Below are 19,265 nucleotides of genomic sequence, written 5' to 3'. Positions count from 1 at the left end.
ACACCTCATAATACAACGTGTTAATTAGATAAATTATCGATTACTTGTCTTACGTTATTACAACTTCAACAATATATGCATATCTACATTGACATAAAATAGTACATCTATTTCCTCAATAATATGATATCAATGTATCGTTCAAAATATTTTGATATATAGATTCAGTTATCTAATACATATATTCAATTATCTATATCAGCTCTTAAATACGTACCATAAACATCACATACACGATTTTACTACCCCATAATAATATACAACGTATATGACAAATACTCAAAAACAAAACTTGTAAGCAAAAAAACTCTAATTCACTGCCAAAATTTGTCAGTTGTTCAAAATTCATAATTCAAAGGAAATGATAAATATATGCTAGTTTCAAGATTCAATTTTCGGTCTCCTCCCCCCTCCCCTGCAATTATACTGCATAATACTTGCCTTACATTATTACAACTTTAACAACATGCGCGTGTCTACATCGACACAAAATAGTATATATATTTCCTCAATAGTATGATATATATCAATGTATCATACAAAATATTTTGATATATAGATTTAGTTATCTAGCTTTAATTTCTATTACTGCATACATCACTACACGAGATATAAGTTTATATACATATATTCAATTGTCTATTAGCTTTAAAATACATACTATAAACATCACATACACGATTTTACTACCCCATAATTATATACAACTTATATCATAAATACTCAGATGAATTATCGATTAGATTATCTTATGTCTTTAATATACCTTCACTATATAATATGTATATACTATATATATACCTATACATACACACACATATACACACTATCGACTATATCAAGTTCTAAATACGTACTATATATATCACATACGTACACGAGTATATTATCCAATAATATAATACAACGTGTTTCATATACATACTCTAATGAGTGATCGATTAATTATATTTAATTATTAGATTAATTATATTCTACTAGGTTTTGACTACATCATTCATCAATCTATCACTACATGATTATAACATTGTAATTGTTGCTCTTCTTTTTTATCAATCAAATACAGTATTTGATATCGAATACATGAATCTTTGATACCAAATACAAATACATATTTTATACAATAATTGTATAAAAATGTATCAATATGGCATAAAAGTGTATCAATGTGGTAAAAAGTGTATCAATTGAGTATAGAGACTGCATGCGTCCAATTGGGCCAAATGACTAAAAAACAAAAATAAATTGGGCCGACTGTCTCCAATTGTCCACATTTTTAAATTGTGGGCCATTTCCTTTCAAAGTGGCCTGCCCATGTCCTGTCCCCTTTTATTTATGTAAAAATTTATACAAGTCAAAGTCCATATAAAAGTTTTTCTTTGTCTTGCCTAATTAGAGGTGTTAACCGGGCCGTCCTGATTCAAACCGACACCGGCCCATAAAAATTAATCAATTTTGGGCCGGGTTCGATACCGGGTCAATGTTAACGGGCCGATTTGATTCAGGCCCAAACAGTAAATTTTGATCAACTGGACCGGAACCGGCCCACTTAAGAATTATCTGGTTTTGATCGGTCAAAATTATAAAAAAAATTTAATTCATATTTTTTCCAATATATACACACCTATATACATTTTAAAAACGTTAAACAATATACATACAACTTATATACACTAAATATATACTACTTTAGAAAATATATACACATGTATACTTTAAATAGATACTAGTTTAAATTCCTATAGAATTTAAACTAGTATCTATTTAAAGTATACATGTGTGTATGTTTTCTAAAGTAGTATATATTTAGTGTTTTCTAAAGTAATATATTTAGTGTATATATTTGTAAGGCTAGTTCTCAGGTGGTGTGTAAGAGGAATAGTTTCAAGTATCTCGGGTCCATGATTCAAGAAAATGGTGAGATTGATGAGGACGTCTCCCACTATATTGGGGCGTGATGGATGAAGTGGAGGCTCACCTCGGGGGTGTTTTGTGATAAGAAGGTGCCGCCCAAGCATAAAGAAAATTTTTATAGGGTGGCAATCTGTCCGGCCATATTGTATGGAGTGGAGTACTGGCCAGTCAAGAACTCTCACATTCATAAATTAAAGGTGGCAGAAATACGGATGTTGCGTTGGATGTGTGGGCTTACTAGGGGTGATAGAGTTTGGAATGATATGATCCGGGAGAAGGTTGGAGTGACTTCGGTGGAGGACAAATTGTGGGAAGTCCGTTTGAGGTGGTTCAGACATGTAATGAGGAGGGGCATAGATGCACCGATTCGTAGGTGTGAGCAGCTTGCTTTGGATAGTTTCAGGTGAGGCAGTGGTAGGGCGAAGAATTACTAGAGAGGGGTGATTAGGCGGGACATGGAGCAGTTACAGCTTACGAAGGACATGACCCTAGATAGAAAGATCTGGAGGGCGCGTATTAGGATTGACGGGTAGTGCCAATTTGGGTAGGGTATGGCATTACTTGGTGGGTGTATTATTCTTGTTATGCTCGCTTGTTGGATGTTGTATTACGATCACTTACTATTCTTTATTTGCTATTCCCTATAGGTGTCGTATTTATGTCTTGCAACCTTGTTCCATGTTTTTTGTATAAATTTGATTACTATTCCTTATCTTGAGCCGGGGGTCTATCAAAAACAGTCTTTCTACTTCTTCGAAAGTAGTGGTATGGACTGTGTACATCTTACCCCTCCCAGACCCCACTATATGGAAATACACTGGGTTTTTTGTTGTTGTTGTTGTAGTTTAACTTCTATAGGAAATATATGCACATATATACGTACAATACAATATATATACTCCTTTAAATAATATACATACAACATATATATACTAAATATATACTAATTTAGAAAACATATACACATGTATACTTTAAATGGATAATAGTTTAGATTCTATAGGAAATATATGCACATATATACGTACAATACAATATATATATACTACAAGATTACAATGTATGCTATTTAATATAATAAGAGAGAATACCCAATTACCCCCCTGAACTATTCCCAAAAGAGCTATGACACACCCCAACTTAAAGGGGGTCTTATTACCCCCCTTAACTAATTAAAAGTGTAAATTTGACACCCTTAGTGTCAACGTGGCACATACATGGCACAACACATTGAAGTGTCCATGTAGTCACACGTGTGTGCCACGTAGGCACTAAGGGTGTCAAAATTATACTTTTAATTAGTTCAGGGGGGTAATAGAACCCCCTTTAAGTTGAGGTGTGTCATAACCTTTCTGGGTATAGTTCAGGGGGCTAATTGGGTATTTTCTCATATAATAATCGTTGAAGTTTTAAGCATATATTCATTATATGTTTTCATTATATTTGAACTGAGAAAATGGCCAAATACCCCCCCCCCCCCCCAAACCTTTACCCAACTACACAGTTATACTTTGCGGGGGTCGTACGACCCCCTTCCCCTGAACTATTTAAAGTGGAATTATTACCCCCTCCCCCTCCCAAAAAAAAAAAAACTGACAACCAGTCATTTGGGATGTGGTGTGATGCATATGCCAACAACTTTTTTACACGTGCTTTTATCACTTTTTCCATTTCATTACTTTTATTCATGTTCTTCTGCAATAATATTTTTCTTCATTGTTTTGTTCTTCTTTTTTTTTTCTTTCTCTTCATCAGAATTTCTTCAATCTCAAACCCTTGTGACATTCCTTGTTAAATATTAAATTTAAAGTTGACTATTAAACCCAAAGTTTAGAAAAAAAATAAACCTTTGCTAAGTATAATGTATAAACAACTCAAGTGGTCTTCACACATTTGCTCCAGCAACGAAAATTCTCATTGCTGTATTTGTTATGTGAGTTCAATTGCAAATTCATTGTTCAATTGAAACTCAAGAATTACTAGTATTTTCAAGAAAGGTGATGTGGAGGAAACACGCAAATTGTTCGATGAAATGCCCCAAAAGAATGTAGGAATTGTATGATTTCTGGCTATGTAAGAAATGGGATGTTAGATTATTCTCAACAAATATTTGATACAATGCTGAGCAGAAATGTCGTTTTTCAATCTTGTTTCTTTTTCTTTCTTTTTTTAAGTTGAATTGATGATTGTGAAAAAAATTAGTGTTGATTTTGATAGTGGTGCTGATTTGATTGTTTCAATTTCAAGAAATGTGGATTTGAATGATGGTTTATGGTTTGACATTGAAAATTCAACCGATGTAAAGTCAAAAGATTTCAAGATTCCACAAAATGTGTATAGAGCATTGCTGGAAGTTTATGCTTCATTTCATGAGAATAATGAGTCTTGGTATGGTAATTCGGTTAATGAGTATGTAAGTTTGAATAATCTTAGTATTCCGAGGAATGGAGTTTTTAGGGAGGTGATTGTTAGTTTGGATGAAATGGTAGTTGGTGTAGTTTGGCTGTTTACTGTGATTTATATAGGAGGAGATGAGGAAGATGATAAATTAGTCTTGGATTGGATGCCATTGTTGAGTTCTTGAAGAAAAAGAGGAAGTAGAAGAAGAAGAGGAAGAAGAAGAAGAAGAAGAAGAAGAAGAAGAAGAAGAAGAAGAAGAAGAAAGAAAATGAATAAAGTAAAATAATAATTAAAATTATATATATTTATGTAAAGAAAATATTAAAAATAAAATTTTAATATATATTTTCGTTCTCACTTTCTTAAAAGAAAGTGAAACACACTCTCTTGCCATGTCAGCTTTCAGGGATGTAATAATTTCACTTTTAAATAGTTCAGGGGGTCATAGGACCCCCGTAAAGTATAAGTGTGTAGTTGCGATTCGAGGTAAAGGTTGGGGGGCATTTGGCCATTTTTTCTATTTGAACTTAAAAGATATTTATTTTCCAGTATGTGTAAATATGTTTGTTATGTTTATTACTTAGTGTAAAGTTTGATAGTAATATGTTAAAAGTATTTAATTCAAACTAGAACTTCAATTTAAATGAAAAACTTATACACATTAACTTATATACATTACATATTATACTACTTTAGAAACTTATACACATTAAATATATACTATTTTAGTCTATAGAAAATATATAGACATATATGTAGAATATATACTACTTAAAATACCACTTGAAACACTATACATACAACATATATAGTTATATACACTATATATATACTACTTTGAATACCACTTGTGTATATATGTAGAACATATATGTATATATGTTTGTTATGTTTATTACTTAGTGTAAAGTTTGATAGTAATAAATTAAAAGTATTTAATTCAAACTAGAAATTCAATTTAAATGAAAAAAATTACAAAATAAGGAGTGAATGAATGTTGTGTTTTATTGATTGGAAAATGATCCAAAACTTAAAATTTACATGAATGAAAAATCTAAAAATTTCGCATCATTTTTTTCGACTCGTTCATGTTAATATTAACTGGAACTGTCATAGGACAGTCAAAATCAATGGGGAAAAACCATGCATTGGACTTGATTGTGTTGAGTTCTCCCTTGAAGCCAGAATTTCTTCAATATTTTGTTCGTCTTTTGGCTCTACCTCCATTCCTTGGTTTCTTCATTCCGCTCTAATCCAATCTCTAAGGTAAACTAGACCATTCATAGCATTGTTTCTCAATGAGTGTCGGTTTTCTCAAAGCTCTTATCGTCCCTGACTAAAAGCGCTCTCCAATACAACGGTTGGCATTGGAACATTTAATATATCTCTATCTAATATTGAAAGCACATGATATATTCTTTCATTATTCTTCCAACAATCCAATGCGTTGATCCTTGCTCTACGATCCTCTATCAGCTGTCGAAGATAATACTTAAGCTCTTCCCGATAATTTGTGTTGTATGTTGAAGGAGAAACCCTGTCCCAAATATTTAAATCATACAAGTAATCAGAAAAACCCCTATGTGCTAGCCTTTTAGAAGATGATGGCTCCTCGGAAGCTTGTAGAGCAACAGTTGGAGTGATATTTGTCGGTGCAGTTACATCAAGTAAATTATCATAATGGTTATATAATGCTTCTATGTAAATGTTCTCGTCACTCATAGCCGTAAACAAATCTGATCATTCTTCAGGCTTTATCTCTAAGAAATTATAAATAATAGAACTAAAGTCGCACATAGTATTATATTTCATACATGAATTTAGTATAGCATCAACCAAGTAAATTGTGGGAAGAGGATAAAAATACTTTTTAAATGTAGCAAACATAGCACCAACAACTTCTTTGTAACCTTCCCTATTCTTATATTCTTTTAGTAAACAAGAAATATCGGCTAAATAAGCTAAAATATTGCAAACCGTAGGATAATAAGCACTAGAAAATTCAACCATAGGTATATAAAATTTTTTCAAGATCTTAACAAGATTATCAATTGTAGCTTAATCAGAATCATGTAGCATACACTCAGGAAAAGAACCACAAAATTGTAGAGCTATCAATACGGGTCAGCCTAGCCTATCTAGGCTAGCCCACACGGACTTTGAGTTTGACGGGCTAGGCCGGGCTGGCCCATCAAAATGATGGTCCAAAAAACACCAAGCCCATACCATTATTCTGTGGGTTGTGGGCTGTGGGCCTCACGGGCCATCCTACTTTTTTAAAAAATAATACTTATAATTTAATTTTAGAATGTTAATAAACATAAATATTTCCAGACAATATTACATAGTGTTAATACTTGTTAATCAAGTCTCCAACACCCCAAAAAATACTCCTAATAGCGAAATTAAATAAATTTTGACACGATATCTTTCAAACCAAATAAAAATACTAATAAACAATCTAAATAATTGCATGTATTTGACTTATGGGCCAACCCACGGGATAGCCCAATCCATATTGCTCAAGTCCCATGGGCCACGGGTTTATCCAGGCCGGGTTAAAAAGTCCTGTTCTTAAATGGGCTGCAAAAACTAAAGTCCAACTCCGTCAAATTACATGCCGGGTCAGGCCGTCCCAACGGGCCTGGCCCATATTGACGGCTCTACAAAATTGATTAAAAGTCATTGTAATAGAAACTTTATAAGCAAGATAAGTTTATAAATAAGTATAAGTAGAATTTCATCTAGTATCACATTTTTCAGGCATTAATATTGGTCTAAGTCCATTTTGTTTACATTTAACTTTAAATTCTCTCACTCTATGGTACAAGACTAAGTATGTATCAATAGATTCCAACCAACACAAAAGAAACATGAAGAACAACAAAGTGCTAGTGAATCGAAAATGGTCACACACGGCTTCACTAGGCTTGCAACAATTGTTTGAACTAGAAAAAAATGAGTTTATCAACAAGAACAACAAAGACAATAATGCTAGTGAATCGAAAGAGCCCCACACGGCTTCACTACACTTTTAGATTCAACAACACAATGTTAACAAGATCACAAAAACAGAGATAGAAACTTGACATACTATATTCAATGATCTAAGAACTCTAACAATGAGAAAGGACCCTAAGACTAATGAATATCAACACCAAATTCTTACTTAGACTAAGAGGAACTCAAAGAACCCCCAAGATCCTAGTTTCTAGCCAAGATACAACACTAGTATTACTTTACTAGTGAGTTTCAGTTTTGGCCTCTCCAAATGAGAAAGAGAAGTCACAAAATATTAGAAGTGTTTGTTGTCTTTAATAATATGAGCCCTAACACATGGCTTATATAGTCAATTACAAAGGAGGGACAAAAGACCAAGACACCCTTGGCATTAAGTGGGCGGGTTTGGGGTGCTTTGGTAGGCCTCTTCACACTTTAATAAGTATAGGCCCTTAGATGAGATCACAAGGGCTTCACACACGACCAAAGATGTGAACAAGGCTAGGAATTCCTGCATCATCCTCTCCATCTTGAAGGGAATTTGTCCTCAAATTTTGATCATTGCCATCCTCCACTGTTTCCACCCGAGAAAGGTCACACATGTTGAAAGTATTGTGAGCTTGACATTGCAGGGGTAGATCAATCTTGCAGGCGTTATCGTTGATCCTTTCTAAAACTTGGAACGGGCCATCACCCCGCGATATCAGCTTAGCATTCCTTTAAGATGAGAATCGATCTTTCCTTAGGTGCACCCATACCCAATCTCCTGTTTCAAGAATGTGTTTTCTTCTTTCTTTGTTGTCTTGCCTTGCAACTTCTTGGTTTTTTTTCTCCAACTGTAACCTCACCTTCTCATATAGTTTCTTCATGGCCTTGGCCCATTTACTTTCATCTAAGCTTATCACAAGATCATTTGGTGAAGGGTTTAAATCCAAAGAGGCGAGGAGGTTGATGCCGCATACACACTCAAAGGGTGTCATGCCCGTGCTTAAGTGTATAACGTGATTATAAGCAAACTCAATCAATGGTAAGTGATCTCCCCAAGAACTCATTTTTCCTTTAACCATGGACCGTATCATAGACCCTAAGGTCCTATTTACTACTTCCGTTTGGCCATCGATTAGTGGGTGGCATGAAGTCAAAAATAATAACTTAGTACTGAGCCTACCCCACATGGACTTCCAAAAGTGTCTTAGGAATTTAGAATCCCTATCACTTACTATGGTCCTCAGAACAGCATAAAGTTTCACAACATTATCAACAAATAAAGAGGCTACACTAGGCACATCATCATATTTAAAACAAAGAATAAAGTGAGCGAACATGGAAAATCGGTCCACCACGACAAAAATACTATATCTCCCCTTTTAGTCCTCGACAATCCCAACACAAAGTCCATTGATGTGTCAAGCCAAGGACGTAAAGGGGTGGGCAACCCATGGGGTTGGAGCCGTGACTTGGTTCCTTTGCACTCAACATATTGGCCGCAAATCTGGGCCACATCTTTATGCATTCTAGGCTAATAAAATTGTTCTTCCAAAATTTTGAGGGTTTTCTCGACCGTAAAATGGCCCATTAGACCGCTATTGTGTGTTTTCCTTACAAAAAATTCTCTCCACAAACTTAAGAAAACACACAATCGTCTACCCTTAAACAAGTATCCATCAAATTTGGTATAGGGATGAGAACCCCTATCCATAACCCACCTATCCCTATCCAACTCTTCACTTTCCCTATAGATAGGAGTGAAGTGAGGGTCCTCGAGATATAGAGACTTGAGGCTTTCAAACCCCATCAACTTAGGTGACAAAGTAGACACAAGCACATATTTTCGGGACAAAGCATCGGCAATCATATTATCTTTACCCTTCTTGTAATGAATAACATAAGGTAGAGTTTCAAGAAATTCAATCTGTTTGGCATGCCGACGGTTAAACTTGTCTTATGCCCGTAGATGCTTCAAGGATTCATGATCCATTTGGATCAGGAATTCTTTAGGCCACAAATAATGTTGCCAAGTAGCCAAGGATCTAATCAAGGCATACAACTCTAAATCGTATGTAGAGTAGTTTAGAGTTGCTCCTTTGAGCTTTGAGCTAAAGTAGGCAATAGGCTTTAATTCTTGCATTAAAATTGCGCCTATGCCGACTTTGCTAGCATCACATTCGACCTCAAAGGTGTTGTCAAAATTCAGCAATTGTAGCAAAGGGGCTAAGATGAGCATAGCTTTTAAGTCCTCGAAGGACTTAGCTTGTTCATCTCCCCACTTGAAAGGCCAATCCTTTTTAATCACTTCGGTCAAGAGGGCGGCAATGGTGTTAAATCCTTTGATAAAATGTCTATAAAAACTAGCCAACCCATGGAAGTTTCTCACTTCACCCACGATTTTGGGTGTTTGCCAATTTTTAATGGCATCAATCTTGGATTCATCCACTTCGACCCCTCTTGAGCTCACCACAACCCCAAAAAATACAATCTCATGAACACCAAAAGAACACTTTTCTAGATTAGCTTATAACTTCTCCTATCGGAGGACATCAAACACACATTGTAAATTCTTTACATGCTCATCTAAGGACTTACTATACAGCAATACATCATCAAATTAAACAATAATAAAATTTTTGATAAATGGCTTCATCACATGATTCATTAGACTCATGAAAGTACTTGGAGCATTTATTAGGCCGACTGGGATAACCATCCATTCATAGAGACCGAATTTGGTCTTGAAGGTGGTTTTTCCTCACCCGATTGCATACAAATTTGTTGATAGCCACTCCTCAAATCAAATTTAGAAAACTAACATGAACCACTCAATTCATTAAGTATATCATCTTACCTAGGAATAGGGTGATGATATTTTACTGTTATCTTATTGATGGCTCGACAATCAACACACATGCACCAAGTCCCATCTTTATCGGGAATTAGTAGCACTGGGACCGCACAAGGGCTCATACTCTCCTTAATGTACCCTTTGTTGAGAAGTTTCTCAACTTGGTATTGCAATTCCTGGGTATTCTTCGGGTTGCTTCTATAAGCCGGTTTGTTGGGCTATTGTGAGCCCGACATAAAATCAATTTGGTGCTCAATGCCCCGAAGTGGAGGCAATCCTTTCGACAATTCCTTTGGGAAAACATCTTCGTAATCCTGCAAAACATGAGAAATAGGAGGAAAAATAGAAATATTAGCCGGGTTAGTATTAAAATAATGAGACAAAAGGAGCATCGAAGTGTCTTCGTCATGATCCACAAATAGTTCCTTCCTCCTAGCCATCATCACTATGCTCCAGTGCCTCTTAGAATTTAGGGACCCCTTGATTTCCTCTACTCTCTCACTCTCAGATTCCCCTCATTTCCCCTCACTCTCGGGCTTTTTTCTATTTTTCCTCAATTTTTGCATCTTTTGGTGTAATTCATTCACTTAGGAAGGCAATAATGGATGAAGAGCAACCTTTCATCCATCCTTCTCAAGTGTATTCCGATTGGACCTTCCATCATGTTTGGTCGACCTATCGTACTGCCAAGGCCTTCCTAACAACAAGTGACAAGCTTGCATTGGTATCACATCATAAAGCACTTCATCATGGTAGTTGGCTACCTTAAAATGTATCACGCATTGCCTTGTGACCTTATACTCGCCGCATTCATTCAACCATTGCAACTTTTAAGGGATAGCGTGAGGTGTAGTCAGCAATTTCAAGAATTTCACCATTGCAACACTAACCACATTCGTATAACTTCCACTATCTATCACCATAGTGCACACACTTCCCTTCACAAGATATTTAGTATAGAATAGATTCTCCCATTGGCTAGGATAATCTATCTCCTCACTACTCATGGCACACCTCACTATAATGTTTGGAGCCATGCACTCCCCTTTTTTACGAATAAGATTCCTCACAATCATCATCATCATCTTGTGGCTCCCTCTCGATCGTCTCTCCATCTTAAGGCTCGACCTCACTCTCATCACCCTCAATGCCCACTTCTTTCTCAAGGAAATACAATCTACCTTCCCGTAGGATTTCATTGTATCGGTTAGGACATTCATTGTCTTTATGCCCCCAACCTTGGCCCTTGAAGCATTGGAACCATTTAGAATTAGGATACTAGTGAGTTTTTTTGCCTTGGAGGAATTTTGTGGACGGTTTTGGCCTCGGGTAGCCTTGTAGTGGCGGGTTGGTCTTTTTTTTTGGGTAAACCCGAAGGGGATTGAACCATATCCTTTCTCCTCGGCCAACCCAAGGTTGATGGTCCCTTTACTTTGAACGAAGACCTCTCTTTAAGTTCCCTTTCAATCTCAAGAGCCGCTTGGAAAATACCTTTAATGGTATCAAACTTGTGAAATGTCAAATGAGTGGAGATCTCTTTGTTCAACCCATACTTGAACCGAATGATGTCATGGCTAATTTATTCTCCCTGATGATCAAGCTTCAACATGAGTTGTTGAAACTCATCATAGTATGCCATAACACTTCGATTCCCTTGTCGGAAATTGTACAATCTAACAAGCAACTCATGACGATAACTTTCGGGAAGATACCGTTGCCTCATTAGGTACCTTAATTTAAACCATGGTGGTGGTTGCCCCTCTACCAACTCATTTCCAAACCGCTTGACGTATTCCCACCAAGTGTTAGCATAACCTTCAAAATGAGCTATGGCATAACAACTCTTCTTCTCTTCCAAGATATAATTCACTTGAAATATTTTATCAGACACCGACTCCCAAGCAAGATACACCTCGGGGTCACTTTCACCCTTAAAGATAGGTAGGATCAATTTGATGGTATTGATGCCTACGTCTCTCTCTTGGTGTCAGTTTCCCCTTTATCCATACCCTCGGTATCTTTTTGGATCCACACATCCCCTTCCCATCTCCTTCTCCATCATATAAGCATCATAAAAGGTTTTGTACCCTCTATAATCCTCTCTAATATATTCCTCAAAGTAGACAGGACGGTTTTGGATGTTTGGAACATGATTTGGAGGGATTGGATTTTGTGGAGGTGGTGGTGTTTGGTTTAGTGGAGCTTGGAAGGAAGGGTTTGAATTTAGTGGAGGTATTGGATGCCCAAGTCCCTCTTGCGGAACTTGAGGAGTTTGGGAATGGGCTGGTTTATTGGAGTCTCAGTTTAGTGGGTTATGAGTGGTCTGGCTTGCGGCATTTAGTAAAACTAGTGAAGGATTTGGCAATTGTGGCCATGTTTTGGGAGTAACGGTGGCGGAGGAATTTCTATCATGTCCACTTGACAAAACATGTCGAGGAGTAGAAGGGAGAGAGTTCCTTTGACTCTCCACTTGTTCTAACCTCCCACTAATAGTTGTCACTTCTCCCCTTATGGCTCCCACTTCTGTACTCAACCTTTCAAGAGTTTGGGTCATAGCCTCAAGAATGACCCTTATATTCTCTATTTCATTAGAATCCACGGTTTGAGACGTGGTTCCCTCTATTGTTAAGATATCACCTACACAAGCAACAAACAAGTTAGTTTAAAACCCATCTCCTCATTTACACTCCCTTGGTTCACTCACACTCAAGCTCCACAAGTGTTGTAGATTGACTAGTAACCCGTGAATCCTTAAGGTATGAGTATGCTCTTGTCCAAAATGAATTTTTGTTTGAAACTCAAAGAATTCTCGTCGGACTAGAGCTAAGAGTTACAACGTATTCAAACAACAAAAGCACACAAACAAAGTTGACACGAACACTAGGCTTCAAAGGACTAATTGACAACCTAGTAGAAATGTACTAGCTTGTTAATTAGTTCTCGAATCAATTTAAAGGAAACTAAGAGTCAATAATCAGAAACTAGAAAATCCAAATTTGAGCTTAATTAACATCATGAACAGTGTTTAGGGTGACATGGCAATATGGTATTGGTCACGGATCCACACGTTTGATCATCAACTTGAAATCTTAGCCCTTTTATATCATTTTTCAATGGATGACTTGTTATTGGAGGGAAACATATTGTCTTGTAACTTTTTAATTTTTTCAAGCTCAAAAGGTAATGTTTGGCTTTACTAGTTCCACAAGACAAGGTTCCTTGTTTTAATGAAAAGTGGTTGTCAATTCTAGAAAGGTGATGTTGGCAAGTCTTCTCACAAACAACTTTTCAATTTTGTCTTACAACATTTTTGGATCTATTGCTCTTTTAAGACATAGGATGAAGAGAATCTTTTAAGATGAACACAACATCAACACCTTTAAGAACAAAACAACAATACACCACAATGGGCACTCCAACGTCCAACACAAGTCACCACACTGCCAACCTCAAGTTTTCACAACAACAGCTCACTTTTTCTTAAGCTCAACTTTAAACTGAGACACTTTTGTGTTGATGAGAAAGAAACCAACACAAGAAAAAAACTAAACAAGTAAACCTTTGTAGATCTACAATCAACTTTCGACCAACATGTTCAAAAATACACTTTTGGTAAGAGCTCCCCAAGATTGGTTTTTTAAGAACAAGGCCAAGCCTTGAGCTATGATACCAAATGATACAAGACTAAGTGTGTATTAAGAGATTCCAACCAACACAAGAACAACAAGAAGAACAACAAAGTGCTAGTAAATAAAAAATGGCCACACACGGCTTCACTAGGCTTGCAACACTAGTTTGAACTAGAAAAAAATGAGTTTATCAACAAGAACAACAAAGACAATAATGCTAGTGAATCAAAAGAGCCCCACACGGCTTCACTACACTTTTAGATTCAAGAACACAATGTTAATAATATTACAAAAAAAAGAGATAGAAACTTAATATACAATATTCAATGATCTAAGAACCCTAACAATGAGAAAGGACCCTAAGACTAATAAATATCAACACCAAGTTCTTACTTGGACCAAGAGGAACTCAAAGAACCCTCAAGATCCTAGTTTCTAGCCAAGATACAACACTAGTATTACTCTACTAGTGAGTTTCGATTTTGGCCTCTCCAAATGAAAAAGAGAAGTCACAAAATATTGGAAGTGTTTGTTGTATTCAATAATATGAATAAACTAAAGAGGATTAGTCCTAACACATGACTTATATAGTCAATTACAAAGGAAGGACAAAAGACTAAGACACCCTTTGGATTAAGTGGGCGGATTTGGGGGTGCTTTGGTGGGCCTCTTCACACTTTAATAAGTATGGGCTCACAAGGGCCTCACACACGGCCCAGAATGTGAACAAGGCTTAGAGTCATTGCAACTCACATTCTTTGCTTCATGTGAAAGGTCTCGAGCTAAGAATTCTTGTATCACTCTATCTCTTCAATTATTTCCTTAAATAAAGCCAACAACAAGCCGAACCTTTTTAATATAAAACTCAAAAATTTCAAGACCATCTTTTACAATTAAGTTATATATATGACAAACACACTTAACATGAAATATTTCAGGTAACGGCGGAGAAAGGTCAGGTTTTAACTTGTCAATAACAGTCTTGTTGTTGGATGCATTATCAAAAACAATACACAATTTTTTTTTCAATGCCATAGTATTATGCAGTTTTAATCTTACAAAAAAGTTAGAATACATTTTTTCATAAAAAAATTATTATCTATCCAGTGATAATTAATGGTTAAATAATCATTTTTATTAGCAGGACGACTACGATCAGAAGTTAGAGCAATTCTACATTGAATATCTTTTAATAATGTAGATAAATAATAAACATATTGTGCATGGAGTCTAAAAATATCGGCCCGACAAGTACTTCTAGGAATACCATTAAATATAGAATTATAAATTGCTTGAATATAATGAATAAAAGCATCTGCAGAAGCAAAAGTGAAAGGCAAACAACCCACAGCTATAATTTTCGCTATTTCTTCCCGGTCCTTCATTTTATTATAATTCTTAGTTAATTGACTGATTGTTGGGTTCAATCTAGTTTGTATTGGCCCACCAACAGCCCCACCACTTTATGCAATAAGTAACACTCTATCGTGATTATCTCTTAAATGTCTCATCAACGAACCCATAAAACCCCCGATTGCCTCCTCTTTTATGCTTATATACAGTTTCACAAATATTGCATTGCACCTTACTTTGTCCTTTTATTTCCATAAAAAATTTCCATACAATACTAGTTCTTCTACGAGCTTTAAGGGAACGGGGAGGACGGGAAGGAAGATTAACCGGTTCAGATCTAACATTAGCATTTCCTACTGCGAGTGTCTCACCAATATTTTCATCATCATCATATAAATTAAACGCATCTACTTCATTTTATATCTTCTATACCATAATTTTTCTGAGCTTCTGCATAATCCATATCCTGAGCACCCACACCTATTTCTTCCTCAAAATGTTGACTAACCGGTACCGGAGGCACACAAGTATATCTATTACTTGAACAACCTCTACCGGAACCGCCACTAATTCATTTTTACTACCACTACCACTTTCGGAATAAAAATTTTTGACACTTTCATCGAGGTTTTTTATTTTATCCATATTATAAAATAGACTAAAAAATATTCAAAATACACAATAATAATAAAAATAAATATTCAATAATTAATACAATAATTAAAAATTAAAGGTAAGTGATGAAACGACAATATCAAATTTTGGAAGTATCTGAAAGTTGTGAATTTAGAAAACTTTCACTTGTATTTGTAATCGCAAAATTAGAACACTTTAAGAGATAATTAGAATATTTGAGAGAGATTGAGAGAATGAGATTTGTGTGGAAAATGATTTGATATTTTAGGGTATTTATAGAAAAAATTTAGATATTTTTTTTTTTTAATAAAATGGAAAATTAGGCCAAATTGTCGTTGGGTCCCAAACGGCATTATAGCTGTTGGGCCAACTGTCAAATGGCCCAGACGCCCAGTTAGCAAACAACCCAAAAATTAAAAAAAAAATTCTAATTAACCGCGCCGGGCCAGGCCGATTAACCGGTTGGCCTGGTCCGGGTTTGGACCAGGCCGGGCTTGCCGGGCCTGTCAACGTAGATGGCCCAGCCCGGGACCAGCAGCCCTGTAGCCCGGGGGCTCACCGGGCCGGGTCAAACCGGGCAGGGCCTTTGGACGGGCCAGGCTTATCTGGTCGGAACGGGCCAGCCCGACCCGTTTGACAGGTTTATGCCTGATTATGAAGTTATGCATGTACTTCCTCATTTTATTTTTTATCTGTCACGTGTCGCTTGTCGAGAGATATACAATATGAATTTTGATTAATATTTTAAGATATATAATTTAATTATATTAATATGAGAAGAATTGCAACTTACATCATTTTTTGTAATTTCAAACATATAAATTCTAAATTTAAAACATCAAATTAATCCACTTTAAGTTAGCTTTAAAGTTTAGTCAAGTTAACTTTCAAAAAGTAAAATGTGACAAATAAAATGAAGAGAGAAAGTATTATTTCCTTCTGTAAGACGTGTCTTCATTGTTGAAAATTAAAGTATGTGTGGTTGAATTTTGAATTTGGCAACGGGGACATTTTCTCTGTATGCGAAATTAGACTCATAGTTATCAAATGTAACAGGAGATTTATGTTTACTAATTATATAACAGGATTTGTTTTTCAAAACAAACATGAAATCACAATTACCCCACACCGAACATATTATGAAGTTATAACCCTGACAGATCCTTACCAGAGAAATATGAAGCCCTAATAGATCCTTCAATCACGAACCTCATCGGGTTGAGCTTATATTCATCCCCGCACTAAACCTACACAATATTGTTACGATCCAAAAATCTAGTCATAATTATACTTATTGTGGCTCAGCTTTGATAAGTATTCCGATCACTCAGAGTGATAAAGGAAACACGAAAATATCAAAAGCGAAACTTCTAGAATAAAGTCAAATCAACACAAGCTATAAATGAAATTACTGAATAACATAACATGAAAACACCAGGAAATGATGTCAAACTGTAGAGAATCTAATACACCGTCTGAGTATAAATAAATACAAAGTCTGTCTCTAAAAATAAGTAAAGACATAATAAGGTAAAAGGAAATCCAGAATATCAACTCTGATCCATAGATCAACCCAATATCATGAACCTCATCTTGTTGAGTTTTTTTCTCAGAAAGTCACTCAACTTTAGTTTTTACTTCAAAAACCACTCAACTATGAGTGTCTTACTTACAAAGTCACTCAAGTTATTTAATTAATTTTTTTCATTAAAATTTGCTAACATATAATTTTAATTTAAAACAAAAGTTTTAAGAAATAAAAAAGATTTTCATTTAAACAATCAATTTAATGACTCATCCATATCCAAAATCCATTTAAATGGTTTAAATGAATATCTTTCTTATTTTTTAGAATTTGGTTTTACGATTATTTTTCTCGGGTTTTCTTGTCCAGTGATTACTTTATACTCTAAAATATATATAGTTATACAGATAATCAATTATATCCTAAAATCACAATCATTTGATTGTACAATTTGTGCTCCTCATTTTTCCTCGTTGCAGTGTATATATTATAATGTTACTAATGTTTAATAACATTTGCTAATCTCTAATATCGTATCATTTTAGTTTAAAAATATATAATGCTCCCTTTAATCAACTTATTAGGAATATAATTCACTATATTTATTTAATGCATGTGTATATTATACAAGTGGTAATACAAAAAATTGCATTATGGTTGAAAAATCAATTCCATAAATAAGTATCACGTTGAAAGTTAATTAAATCTAATCAATGATTATGATTCTGAAAATCTTAAAAAATAATTTTAACATTATAAGTAACAGTACTAAAAAAACAGGAAAAAACCGACCACAAGTGGTCGGTTTTTTATTTTTTTTATAATTTTTTTTAAAAAGCGACCACATGTGGTCGCTTTTATATTTTAAAATCTCAAAATAATCATTTCAATAATTTTTATATTAATTATTATTTATTTTAAAAATAAAAATTATAAAAAAATAACAAAATCGACCACTTGCATTCGGTTTTATTTAAAAATATATAATTAAAAATATTTTTAAAAATCAACCACTAGTGGTCAGTTTTTAATTTTAGAAAAAAAAATATTTTTAAAAAATCAACCACTTGTGGTCGGTTTTTAATTAAAATAAAAAGAAAATAATTTTAAAAAATCGGCCACTTGTGGTTGGTTTTTAATTAAAATAAAAAAGAAATTAAGTTAAAAAAAATGACTACTTTTGGTCGTTTTTTATTAAAATAATTTTTTTTAAAAAAAATCGACCACTTGTGGTCAATTTTTATTAAAATGAAAAGAAAATATTTTTTATAAACAGACTACTTGTGGGCGATTTTTTAATTAAAATAAAAAAATAATTTAAAAAAATCGACCACAGTGGTCGGTTTTTGAACTCAAAAAAATTTAAAAGTAAATAATTTTTAGAAATCAATAATTATATATATGTAATCAAATATATATATTATTTTCATTAAAAAATAATTATATATAATCTAATATATATATATATATATATATATATATATATATATATATATATATATAATTTTTTTAAATTACAGTGATCACACTTAGTCGATAACTAATATAATAATAATAAAAATCAAAGATTCTTAAATTTTGTGAAAAAATTACACTAAAAAATATATCAAATAAAATAAAAAAATTACGTTAAACATAATCTTTATCTTTTACTTATGTTTCAATATATAAAATAAATATTTTCCTTTGTATATATGTTAAATGAAGTTAAACATGCATAATCATTGTAAAATGAATATGTGTATATATATATCATACCATTGAGATAATGATATTATGTTACTATTGCAGTCATAATAATGTAATATATAACCGATAGTTCATCAGAATATAATGAATGTGTTCTATTATAAGGTAATATACTTGTGGATGTGATAGACATAGTACACATTCAAGAGTTTATATATATATATATATATATATATATGTATGTATATATATATATATATATGTATGTATATATATATAT

This window comes from Capsicum annuum, chromosome 7 (assembly GCF_002878395.1).
Source record: "Capsicum annuum cultivar UCD-10X-F1 chromosome 7, UCD10Xv1.1, whole genome shotgun sequence".
Lineage (NCBI taxonomy): Eukaryota > Viridiplantae > Streptophyta > Magnoliopsida > Solanales > Solanaceae > Capsicum > Capsicum annuum.
The sequence above is the reverse complement of the archived record's forward strand: the minus strand, read 5'-3'. Positions refer to the sequence as shown.